Source organism: Cyanistes caeruleus, chromosome 10, assembly GCF_971803275.1.
Source record: "Cyanistes caeruleus chromosome 10, bCyaCae1.hap1.1, whole genome shotgun sequence".
NCBI classification, from domain to species: domain Eukaryota; kingdom Metazoa; phylum Chordata; class Aves; order Passeriformes; family Paridae; genus Cyanistes; species Cyanistes caeruleus.
Window position 1 is genome coordinate 63964 of NC_141710.1, and position 11527 is coordinate 75490.

The 11527-nt window shown below is 44.2% G+C and overlaps 1 long non-coding RNA gene across 2 annotated transcripts; it reads right to left on the reverse strand.

Annotated features, from left to right (window-relative positions):
- Positions 1-856: 856 nt before the first annotated feature.
- On the reverse strand, positions 857-11204 carry LOC147651167 (uncharacterized). Of its 2 annotated transcripts, XR_015274412.1 has the most exons (4): positions 10990-11204; positions 9300-9838; positions 3087-8894; positions 857-1317 (listed from the first exon to the last, which is right to left on the reverse strand). It is a non-coding gene; the product is annotated as an uncharacterized LOC147651167 (long non-coding RNA). The 2 variants fall into 2 exon arrangements; XR_015274411.1 differs by lacking the exon at positions 10990-11204 and having other exon boundaries at positions 9300-10234.
- Between the last annotated feature and the right edge of the window lie 323 nt (positions 11205-11527).

The window sequence follows — 11527 nt, forward strand, 5'->3', positions numbered from 1 at the left end:
CGTGCCAAGCTCCGCGGATGGCAGGCGCTCAAACTGTTTTGGAGAGGGAGGTCTTCAGTCCGCAGATTGCTCTCGCTCGCCGCCAAAGTCCTCCGAGGGTCCGGGCAGAGCCGAAAGAGCACCACGCAGTTCATCTACGGTTTCATCTCTCGGTCTCTCATCTCGCACAAAAGAGGCACTCTAAGCCTTCTAAGTCTTCTATCCTGGCCTCACTATTTTCAGACTGGCTCCGTTCTAGCACCTTAAAAAGCGCTCCCCAGGTGGCTGCCAGGCCACACACGCTGGTATCTCCGTTAGTCAATTTCGACCATAAATAATCTGCTATCGACAGCCAAATCTCGAGATCAAAGGCATTGTCCATAGTTACAACAAAACTTTGCTCTTTCACCCACTGAAATAAAGCGCGCATGGCATCTTCAGAAACACTAAGTCCCATGCGGGGCAGGGCATCCTGCCATGCAAGGTAGGCAAGCTGTTCATCAGCTGAAGTACAGCTCCCCATTACGAGGACTTGATCTTGGCGGCTTCGCGAATGCAATTATGCACACGCTATCGGCTCAGACCCGGGATTTTGAGCTCTGCTTCGCCAAGACAGCCGTTCCAAGCCCACTCACAGGCAGGCTGTACTATCCCATTGGTTTCCAGAACCAGCTTTCTCTAGGAAAGCCTGGGAGAATTCCACTTACCCCTCTAGGGGGAAGGGCTGGCTTTTTCCCCGCTCGCTGCTTACCCTCAGGGGATTAGCAGAAGTCACGTCGGTTACCAGACCTCGGAGGGTCGGCTGCACATCACGTCAGGGTCACCAGATGTCTTTCCGATTGGGAGCGGCTATAAAAAACGACATAAACTCTCAAGGGAGTTTCAACACGAGAATTCTTTAGTTTATTGCTCTAGGCTTGTCTTATAGACAGATACGTGGAAAAGTACAGAAAGGAAACTTGTCGGAGAAGGGAGACGCAGACACCAGGTGGTCGTCAAGCAAATCTCGTTTATTGATCATTACACTCGTGTTTAAATACATGATTTAATTAGCTCATACATATTGCAAAAGTATAGCTCATCATTGGTTATTCTGCTATCTATGTCACTGCGGTACATAGCTATGTGCATCTGCATTCTTGCGGTTACCAGACCGTCCCTGGTTCTTCTTTCTCGTTCTGTTTGCTACATTCTTGTTCTCCTCCTCATATCTCAAGGGCAATCCGTCCTTGAGACTGCCTCTGCACTAGTAGTGTTTTATCTCTAGCAAGTTTGTACAGTCATGGCCTTTCTCGCTTAACCATTCTGCCACAAAAGTCTCCACACTTCCCCCGTTTTCTTTTTGGATTACGAGGTTAGCGTGTTTTTCTAACAAGGCCGTAGTTAATGCAATTAAGTGGTTCTGAATGCATTGTAAAATACATGGTCCAAAAAGCAAAATTATAACAACAAGCAAAACTGGTCCAGCTAACATCATAAGTACATTTTTCACTCATCTTCTCATACCCCAGGAGTCTAACCATTCACCTACTGGGGCTGACTCAAGGAGGTTACTGGCCATTGGCTGTATCAATCTAGGGCTTCACTCATCTAGCTGGAATCCACAGTGTTCCTGAGGGGGTGGAAACACAAACATAACCTCTGCCCCAATACAAGACTTCCGCAGGACCGTTCCATAGTCCTGTTTTTGGGTCTCTATATTGAACGACAGCTTTTAGACTCTGTCTCTCTTTCTGTCCTTCCCTTTCTGCATGCTTAACTGCTGGTGGTTCACTTTCATCCTCAAAAACACATAAATGATTTAGAACAAAAAGAGTCCTGGCTAATTTTTCCTGCGGATCTGTTATTTGCTCCTGCTTTCTTAGATACTGTTTCAAGGTTCCATTTGCTCTTTCAACTATGGCTTGCTCTGTGGGTGAGTGAGGAATTCTTGTAACATGTTTGATTCCTCACAATCTCATAAATCGACTGACCTTCTGACTAATATATGCAGGTCCATTATCAGTCTTTATTTCTTTTGGCAGTCCCATTACTGCGAGACAGCTGGTTAAATGCCTAATCACCTGATTTGCCTTTTCCTCTGATTGAGCTGTGGCCTAGATATATTTGCTATATGTATCTATGGTGACATGCACATACTTTATTCTGCCAAATTCAGAAACGTGAGTGATATCCATCTGCTAAATGTCATTACTCTTCAACCCTCTAGGGTTTACACCACAACCCAACTCTGTACCACTATTGTGATGACTGCAAACTGGACAAGCTCTTACTATAGCTTTTGCTTCTTGGATTGCTATTCTATATTCTCGCACCAATCCTTTTGCATTCTGGTGGAATCGAGCATGCGACTCTTTGGCTTCTGTTATTTTGTCATCAACTACATTCATTACTAATCTATCTGTCTTTGCATTTCCTTCTCCTAATCCTACATCTCACTTGTGGCTTCGAATGTGAATAACACAATAGGGTTCTGTTCTAGCCCTCACAGCCCGTTTTAGTTGCAACAACAATTCATATAGTCTTTTGTTCTGGACTTCCTTGATTGCTGCATCTTCTATTCTTTGTCTTACCCCTGCTACATAGTAAGAATCTGTGACTACATTTAAAGGCTCTTGTAGTTTACTTAATGCCCACACAACGGCAAGAAGTTCTAATGTTTGCAGACTGTCTTCTGGAGCCACTTCAATCAGGTGATGTTTCCATTGGGACTCTTCCTTCCAGGTTATGGCTGCTTTCCTTGACTTTTTCCCGGCATCTGTGAAGACCGTAACGGCTTCTGGTATAGGCTGGTCTGACCGCAACAGTTTTGCAACCCAGTCCCAATCTTTTAACTATAGGAAATGTCGTGGTATTAAAGGTCCTGTACAAACAGATGCTCCTGATCCCAGCAACGCTGTCTGTAACTCCTCCAAATTATGCAGGTACCAGTCTAGGTCTTCGTTTTTTATAGGTATGTAAATTGTTGTAGGTTCAGTTCCAGTAATTTCTATTATCCTGGTACGGCCTTTACATAACAGGGTGGCCATCTGTTCAATTTTTGTACTTATTGTCCTTTTTGCTTGTAGTGGTGGGGATAGCCATTCCAGGACCCTCATTTCCCCCGCTTTTTTCTGCAATTGTGTAAGAGCGCCGAGAAGATGTTCTGAGGTATTCCATATAGTAAGGTCAATGGGCAAGTCAATATCGCGACGGGAAACAAAACCTACTTCTATACACTGGAGAATATCTTTGATTGCTTTGTTCTGTTGAGGGGAAATCGTGACAGGCGAACTGGGATCTGTTCCCTTCAACAGTGGGTGAAGGCAGTTTAGTAAGGTGTTTGGGATGCCAACTATGGGTTTCAACCATTGAAGATCACCAAGTAGGCGTTGCGCGTCATTTAAAGTGACAATTTTTGTTGAGAGCTGCAGTTTTTGTGGACGCACAATTTGATTGGTAATAGTCCATCCCAGGTACTTCCAAGGTGCGGTCTGTTGTATTTTTTCTTGAGCAACCACAAGAGATGCTTTTGCCAATGTAGTTTGGATCTCTCTCAATTGATCAGAAGTGAATTGGGGCTTTTGAGCAAAAAGAATATCATCCATGTAATGATAAATTATGGTCTCAGGCCACTTTTGCCTCAAAGGCTGTAGGGCTGCATCGACATATAGTTGACACAAGGTAGGGGAGTTACGCATGCCTTGAAGCAATACTGTCCATTCAAATCGCTTATCAGGTTCCCCTCTGTTAATTGCAGGCAAGGTAAAGGCAAATCGCTTTGTATCTTGTGGGTGGAGGGCGATAGTGAAAAAACAGTCCTTTAAATCGATGATCAGAAGGGCCCAATGTTGTGGGAGCATAGCTGGATTCGGAAGACCTGGTTGCAATGCTCTCATAGCTTCCATTTGATCATTTACTGCTCTCAAGTCATGCAAAAGACGATACTTTCCAGATTTCTTCTTAATCACAAATATAGGAGTATTCCATGGGCTAGTAGACAATTTTAGATGACCTTGTTGAAATTGTTCTCTGACTAGTTGATGTGCTTGCAACAAACTTTCCCTTTTTAGAGGCCATTGCTTAACCACCACTGGTTTGTCGGTTGTCCAGGTAAGTGGAATAGGGAAAGTCTAAGCAATGGCAATTACTCTAAAGGGTGCTCATTAGATAGAACAACTCCAAGCTGGACTAAAATGTCTCTTCTTATTAAACACTGTACTGTTGGAGGTAAAGGGACAACGGACAACACAGCCACTAATGTTTGCCTATCTATGATCACTTGTATAGGGGGTGTTCTTTTAGCTAGCGTGTATCCCCCGACTCCGGTCACTGTATCCATGGTTTGTCTGGATGGCCAACTGCTAGGCCAATACTCCGGAGATACTATGCTGGTGTCTGCTCCCGTGTCCAACAAGCCCCAAAGTTCTACTGATTGTTCAGCATATTTCAATGTTATTTTCTTTTTTGGTCTGCTGTTTAAGTCTATTGTGAGCATGGCTATCCTTGATGATCCAAATCCTTGATTATTCTGAGGGCCTTGCATCAATGTTTGAATGCCTTTGGTTGTTTGTGGCAGTGGTATAAATTGGGCAATGCGTTGACCGGCTTCAACAGTAATTGGAGGGTAGAGCGTATAGGCCATAATTTGTATCTCTCCGGTATAGTCCGCATCTATGACTCCAGGTAAAACAAATAGGCCCATCACAGAAATCGAGGAGCGCCCCAATAAAAGTCCTCCATATACTTGTCCCTTAATCTTTATTGGGCCGTAAACTCCCGTAGGAATTCGAACAGGGTGTGTTGTCATCAGCGTTGTTTTTATTGCTGCTGCCAAGTCAAGTCCCAAGCTCCCGGCAGTGGCTGGTTGTAGACACGAGGTGGCGCTGACGTCGCGGCAGCAACTTGTGTCTGGGCGCGGCCGCCATTCGCGCTCCGCCGCGAGTTTCCCAAACGTCGGCGGCAGGCAGAAGAGTTGTGCGTATTGCTTTGACAATTTTGGCACCAGACCCCAGTCGCGCGGCATTGTCGCCTCATGTGCCCTCCTCCTCCACAGCGGTAGCATTTCATGGAAGGGGGCTTCTGGGTCGCCGCCGCGGTTGCCGCTGCTGGAGCGCGAAGCGGAGCAAGAGCAGCTAACACTTGTGTCTGTGTACTTTCTGCCTGTTTCTGTAACCCCTCTCCTAATGCTTTAATGGCATTCACTAGGAATGCTTGTTGCCCTGTTGGTTGTAATGCCATTCTTTCTAAGGCTTCCTCAATCGTCCAATTAGCCCCCAGGGTCGACAGAACTCTTTTAGTAGTCTCGTTACTATTCTGCAAGGCACACTGTTTAAGCAAAGCCCCTCGCATATACTCAGGGACCCCTGCTCGTTCTATAGCGGTAGCAGCTTTATCAACAAAGTCTCTAAAAGACTCCTCTCTCCCTTGTTTGATTCCCATATACATGGGAATTCCTGAGCTATCTTTCACTTGACTGATAGCAACTTTAACCAGACGCATCACTTCCCTAACTTTGTCTGGTCCAGAAATCATCTGAGCCTCGGTTCTTCTATAATTTCTTAATCCCATCATCTCTTCCACTGTAATTCCCTGTAACGGATCACCGGGTCCTCTTTGAACTCCAACCGACTCTTGAACTAAAGCTTGCCAATGTGCGTTAAACAGCAGCTGCTGATGTTGAGTAAACATCAGTTTCACAATGCTTCTACAGTCATTGACAGTTAGCAAATGCGTATCAAATATGTAGTCTATCATTTGTTTAGCTGGTTCACTCTTAAATCTAAATTGACTCACTGTCTGTCGCAGCTGAGCTAACAACTTCTAATCAAGAGGTGTATAGGTCCCTAACTGAACAGCTTGTCCTTGTTGGTTTACCCCCGGGGTGTAAACTACAGGCAGAGCCCACGTCCTCACCGCCTCCACGGTGACTTCATCCCCACTCTCTAGCCCATGCTTAGCCAATGCGTTCCATGCTTCTCTCCTCTGTCTAGCCATTTCCTCCCACAGGTCACTCTCTGCCCCAGGGACAGGATCTGGCTCTGGCGGAGATTGTGAACTACGCATTCCAGGCTTAACAGATTGGGCTGAAGGGTCCTTAATATCAGAGGTGGCTACGACAGGCACTTCAACGTCCTCTGTGGACTCATTGAGAGGGGGCGCCGAGGGCCAAGCACAATCATCTGTGCCCAAACTGCTAGAAGCAGGTATAATTACTTGAGAGACACTTGGCGCTAAAGGTTCATGATCTCCATACCGTGCATTCCTTTTATAGGCTTCTACTGCTTGCTGAGCCGCTCTTTTTTCTGCCTGATGTTTCAATAGAGTATTATGCACAACTCGCCAAATTTTTCCTAACTTTTTTGCTGTTTTATCTTCTTCTAAGACTGCTTCACACAACACATCTCCTAACTTACGCCACTCACTCAATTCATGTACCGTGTGCGGGTTGGAAAAACAACCCTTCGCGTGACCCCATGCTAGCAATCCCGGTACGTCTTTTCTAGGATTTATGTCTCTAACCCCCAGCTTATCTAATAACCCCAAAAATAAATCATATGCTGCTTGCCTGTCCATTTTTGTCGTCAGCGCTGTTGCACCTCTCCGGCTCCAGCAGCATGTATGGCTCAAGACCACCGATGTAGTCCTTGAGGGTGCTTTCCCTTCGTCGTTTAGCACCGACCCGGGTGCATCGGGCCCCAACACTACTTCACCGACCGTGGCGTGTTCTCTCCCCCGCTTTCTTCTCAGCAGGGGGTCGTCGTCGGGGTCGCCATTTGTCGGAGAAGGGAGACGCAGACACCAGGTGGTCGTCAAGCAAATCTCGTTTATTGATCATTACACTCGTGTTTAAATACATGATTTAATTAGCTCATACATATTGCAAAAGTATAGCTCATCATTGGTTATTCTGCTATCTATGTCACTGCGGTACATAGCTATGTGCATCTGCATTCTTGCGGTTACCAGACCGTCCCTGGTTCTTCTTTCTCGTTCTGTTTGCTACATTCTTGTTCTCCTCCTCATATCTCAAGGGCAATCCGTCCTTGAGACTGCCTCTGCACTAGTAGTGTTTTATCTCTAGCAAGTTTGTACAGTCATGGCCTTTCTCGCTTAACCATTCTGCCACAAAAGTCTCCACAGAAACTCTTATTGGTTAGCAAAGTGCTACATCACCATCATTGGTCAGGGGCACACTACCCCCCTGACTTTCTCCTGCAAGAGAAAACAAGAGGACAGACAAACAGCACCTGGCAGTTGTTTTCTGTCTCTGAGGATTGTTTTAATTCCTTCTCATATTTTTCCCAGGCTACTTTCTCAGGCAGCCTGAGGAGCTATGCAGCCTGTAATTTGTACAGGCACTGTGGTTCAGATTTAGCATCCATAGGAGAGAAGTCAGGACACTGATCCCTCCCCATTTGAAACAGCCCGAGGCCAAGATTGGAGGCCTTGCTTCACTCTTGAATCAACGGGAGCTCCTCTCCCTTCATTAATCTGGAGGTCAGACTGGACATACTCAGGTCTTCACAGGGGAAGATCTTACAGGAATGGCATCCTAAAAAATCAAACCTAGGGATCTAGAGACCTGCTGATTCAAGACTGAAGTGAACCTTTAAGAAATGAGGAACAGGTTGAGTATGGAATTATCAGAGCGAAGCACAACTCGCTGCCTGTTGGGGAGGGTAAAACAGGGAAACCTTATGAATGTGATTGTTTGGCAGAAGATTCTGAAAAAAGAAGGCTAGAATCAAAGTAGAAATGAAAGTCTGCTTTGAGTCATAAGATACAGAGTACTGGTTACTATATAACCAAAGAACAATAGCCTAGCCAGCTAAAGGAGAATCCCTGCTGATAAAACAATGCCCTTCTGCTGCTAGAAAGCCCAAAGGCCAAGAAGCAAGGGAAGAACTTTTAAAGCTTGTAGAGCCTCAAATGCAACACTGTATGTAAAATCTTTAGTGGGTGTATCTCGTAGAGATTGGTTACTGGGAATTAGAATATTCACTATTGAAAAAGATATATTGGATTGTAACAAGAACTTCGCTCTCTTAGCTTTTCGCTCTTAAACCTCTCTCTCTTAACCTCTCTCTTAGCTTTTCTCTCTTACCTCTTGACCTCTCTCGTACCTCTTGGCTCTTCTCTCTTACCCCTTTACCCCTCTTTCAGCTCCCCTCTCCCCCTCTCTTACCTCTTCCAGTCTTTCCTTCTCTTACCCTCTTGGTTTTTCCCCTCTTATCCCTCTCTTGTCTTCCCCCTCTCTCCTAAGCCTCCCTGGTTTCCCCCGCTCTCCCTCTGTTGCTCTTACGCCCTCCCTCCCCTTTTCCAACCTCTCCTCCCCAGCTCTCCCCACTCTCTCTCCCCTCCCCTGGACCACGTGGACGCCGAGGCTGGTGGTAGACACAGGTCTCCCCTCTCTTTACCCATATAATAAATTGCTTATACCTGAACAGCTTGACCCTGGAGAAGTCACCGCGAGCGAGCGTTTTACACAGCAATATCTAAGCAATGATTTCTAAACATTCATCCAAGGTTAAACAGTTTATTCCTAATTATCACCACCTTTATAACCAGCACTCACCTGCCCCTGCAATACACAGGCACAGGGAGGACACTGCAGTTATTTACACAACAGAACAAGTAACATACCAAATTAAACACCCAGCACTATACCTCACTTTTGGAAACAAAACCTGGGCAGACACTTTAGTGTGCAAAACACCTGTAAGAATAAAACCTGCTTTAAATATCTTAGGCATCGAGACACACACACGCATATGAAATTCAGTGCAGCAGTGACAAAAAAAGGAATTATTTCCTTAACCTGTGAATAATCACCTCTAAGATTCTGTCATGCAGTTGCCACTGCACATAGCCACAAGCGGCCTTTTTATTAATAGGCAAAAGAACAAAGGCAATCCCATTTTCTCTCTTCTTGTCTGCAAAGAAACAGAGAAGGGAGAGATGTTTCTCAGAGGAGCATGGTAAAAAGACACGTGGTGTAGAATACGGAACAGCTGATGGTTCAGCATCCCTTCCACTGCAAGATCTAGGGGATATCTGATGATACCTTAGAGGTAGGAGTCACAAAAGCTGCCAGAGAGGGAATATAAAGGAGCTCAAGGCTATCTGCTCTTAGGTTTTAGCACTGTGACCTTTACCTCAACTTACAGTTAAGTGTTTCTTACAGTGTAAATCCCTTTTGTTATGATTTTAACAGAGTACAAGAATTCAGTGATGAAGTAACAGTGGCATACAGCCTTTAATTTCCCCTGGTCTTCTCACCCAGCAATGAGGTCTCACAACAACAATACAACAATAAACAGTTATAGAAGGTAACTCACTGTGCTGAAGAGTTCTTCAGAAGGATGGGAGCCACAATTGAGGTAGATCCTTGGACAGACAAGCCAGAGGTGTTTAGGCCTCGTGTTTCCTCGTTACCCCAGAACAAGCCCCTAAAGGGGAACACAAAGTTCACAGACTTGTATGTGAAATTAACGCCATATAAAGAACAAAACATCCTAAAAAAGCTACATACCATACAAATAAAGCTTCTTTATGCCGCTTTTCTGTGGAGCAACAACTTTACAGAAGTAGATCTTGTTCTATCAATACAATGTTTTATTATTGATGGGCTTGTTAAAATCAGAGTGAACTCCAAGCACCCAGATATTCACAGCAGGCAAACATCTCTCTGAATACAACTGAAAAGGCCAGAAGGGCTGCTCCATGTTACCTGTAATAGCCACGTTTGTCTCTGGAGTACATCAGGTGATCAATGCATGGCCTTGAATCTATTTTTTTTCCCCCTGTGTTCCTCCTTTCTATCCTTCTGCGTAGCCTTATAGCAGATAAATCTGTTCAATGAAAGTCCCACCTGACTCTGAGCAGAAGGAAAAGCAGAGGATTTGTCAGCATGAAAACCCATACTGCAAAGATGAATGAGCATCAGTGGCAGTTGAAAATCTGCTAGAAATGCTAATATCACACTACCCTCTCTTCCCTGTTTTCCATATAAAAAAGGAAAGGAAGTTGTGTGTGAGAAAGAAAAGCTAAAAGGGTCAGGCAACGTGGCCACCTGCCATCCCACACAGCTCGGTGTGACTTAATGCACCAAATGCAAGGGAATCATTGCCAGCTGGGCAATAGACACCATGAAGCACACAGGTTTTCAGTGCTGCAACAGTAGGATTGCCTCCAAGAAACATACCAAAACAACGAAAATTAAAAAAAAAAAATTTAACGTCTATTTCCACCACACATGTTTAAATTTATATACTATATTCATTTATATATAACACACAATATATAAAGTATCAAAATATATTATTTCAACATGTATACATATATATTATTATATGTTAAATATATTATATACATTTTAATTACATATATTTATTATATATAACATATATATTAAATAAATATATATAATATATATTTTTAATATAAATCTGTTTGTATATATTGGCATTACTTATATTTCTTTCCTTTTCTGGGTGCGCATACGTCTATATCTTTATATATTTAATATACATTTCTACTTTTCTATTTTTGTAGTATTTATTTAAAAGCCCCGCCGCTAACCTAATAAAAACCAAACAGTCCCTTTATCTTAAACAGTATTAAAAAATCTTTTAATCTTTTAAATATATTTTAATATATTTTTTATTGTATTTATATACCTTGTTGATATACATAACACATAACATATCCTAAAATATATTATATTACCATCTATATGTATATAAATCATATTATATATTATAAATTAATATATATGTATATATTTCTATTACTTATTTTTACTTATTTTTATGCCTACATATATATATATTTCCCTATCCCTTTATATATTCATTCTTAACATATTTTATTTATTTTTATTTTTCTTATTTATTTAAAAACCTTGCCTCTAACTAAATAAAAACCAAGCAGCCCCTTTATCTTCAATATTTTTTAATATTTATTTTTATCATCTTTATACTTAGAGTTATACACTCGGTTGATAAACCCCCCCAGCCCTGCCCACACCTCTCACTGTTCCGGTACACAGAGCATCCACCTCCTCGGGCCGCTTTGGTTCCAGCGCCGGGGAGCGACCGTTCCGGCCCGATGCAATTGGGTTTTCCTCCATTTCCCTGGGCCGGGGGGGAGAGAGCCGAGCAAGAGGAGCGGCGGCACGCTACAGGTCGGTGCAAGTGCCATACCCCAAGAATGCGGCCGTGGCAAGGACCCCTGCAGAGGGAGGCGTCAGCACCGCTGCCTGTCGGCACGCTGGCTGGCCGGTGTCCGGCCCCGGCCCTGCTGAGCGCACAGCCTGTGTCCGCATAGCTGGAAAAGCCGCGGAAAATTGTGCCGGAGTGGCGTCAGTGTCGGGGTATTTGTCAGGCAGTCAAGCGAAGACACCCACCGCCCGGGGTCCTTGCATTTTCCTGCCTTTTTGGCCGCCATCCTTGGAAGGTCAAACCAGCCAGGACCTGACAGCCATCTTGTGCGTGGCATCACGTGACTTCTGCCCTTCCTGGCTGCCATCTTTTTTGTGGCTGAAGCCACTTCCGGCCAAGTGGCC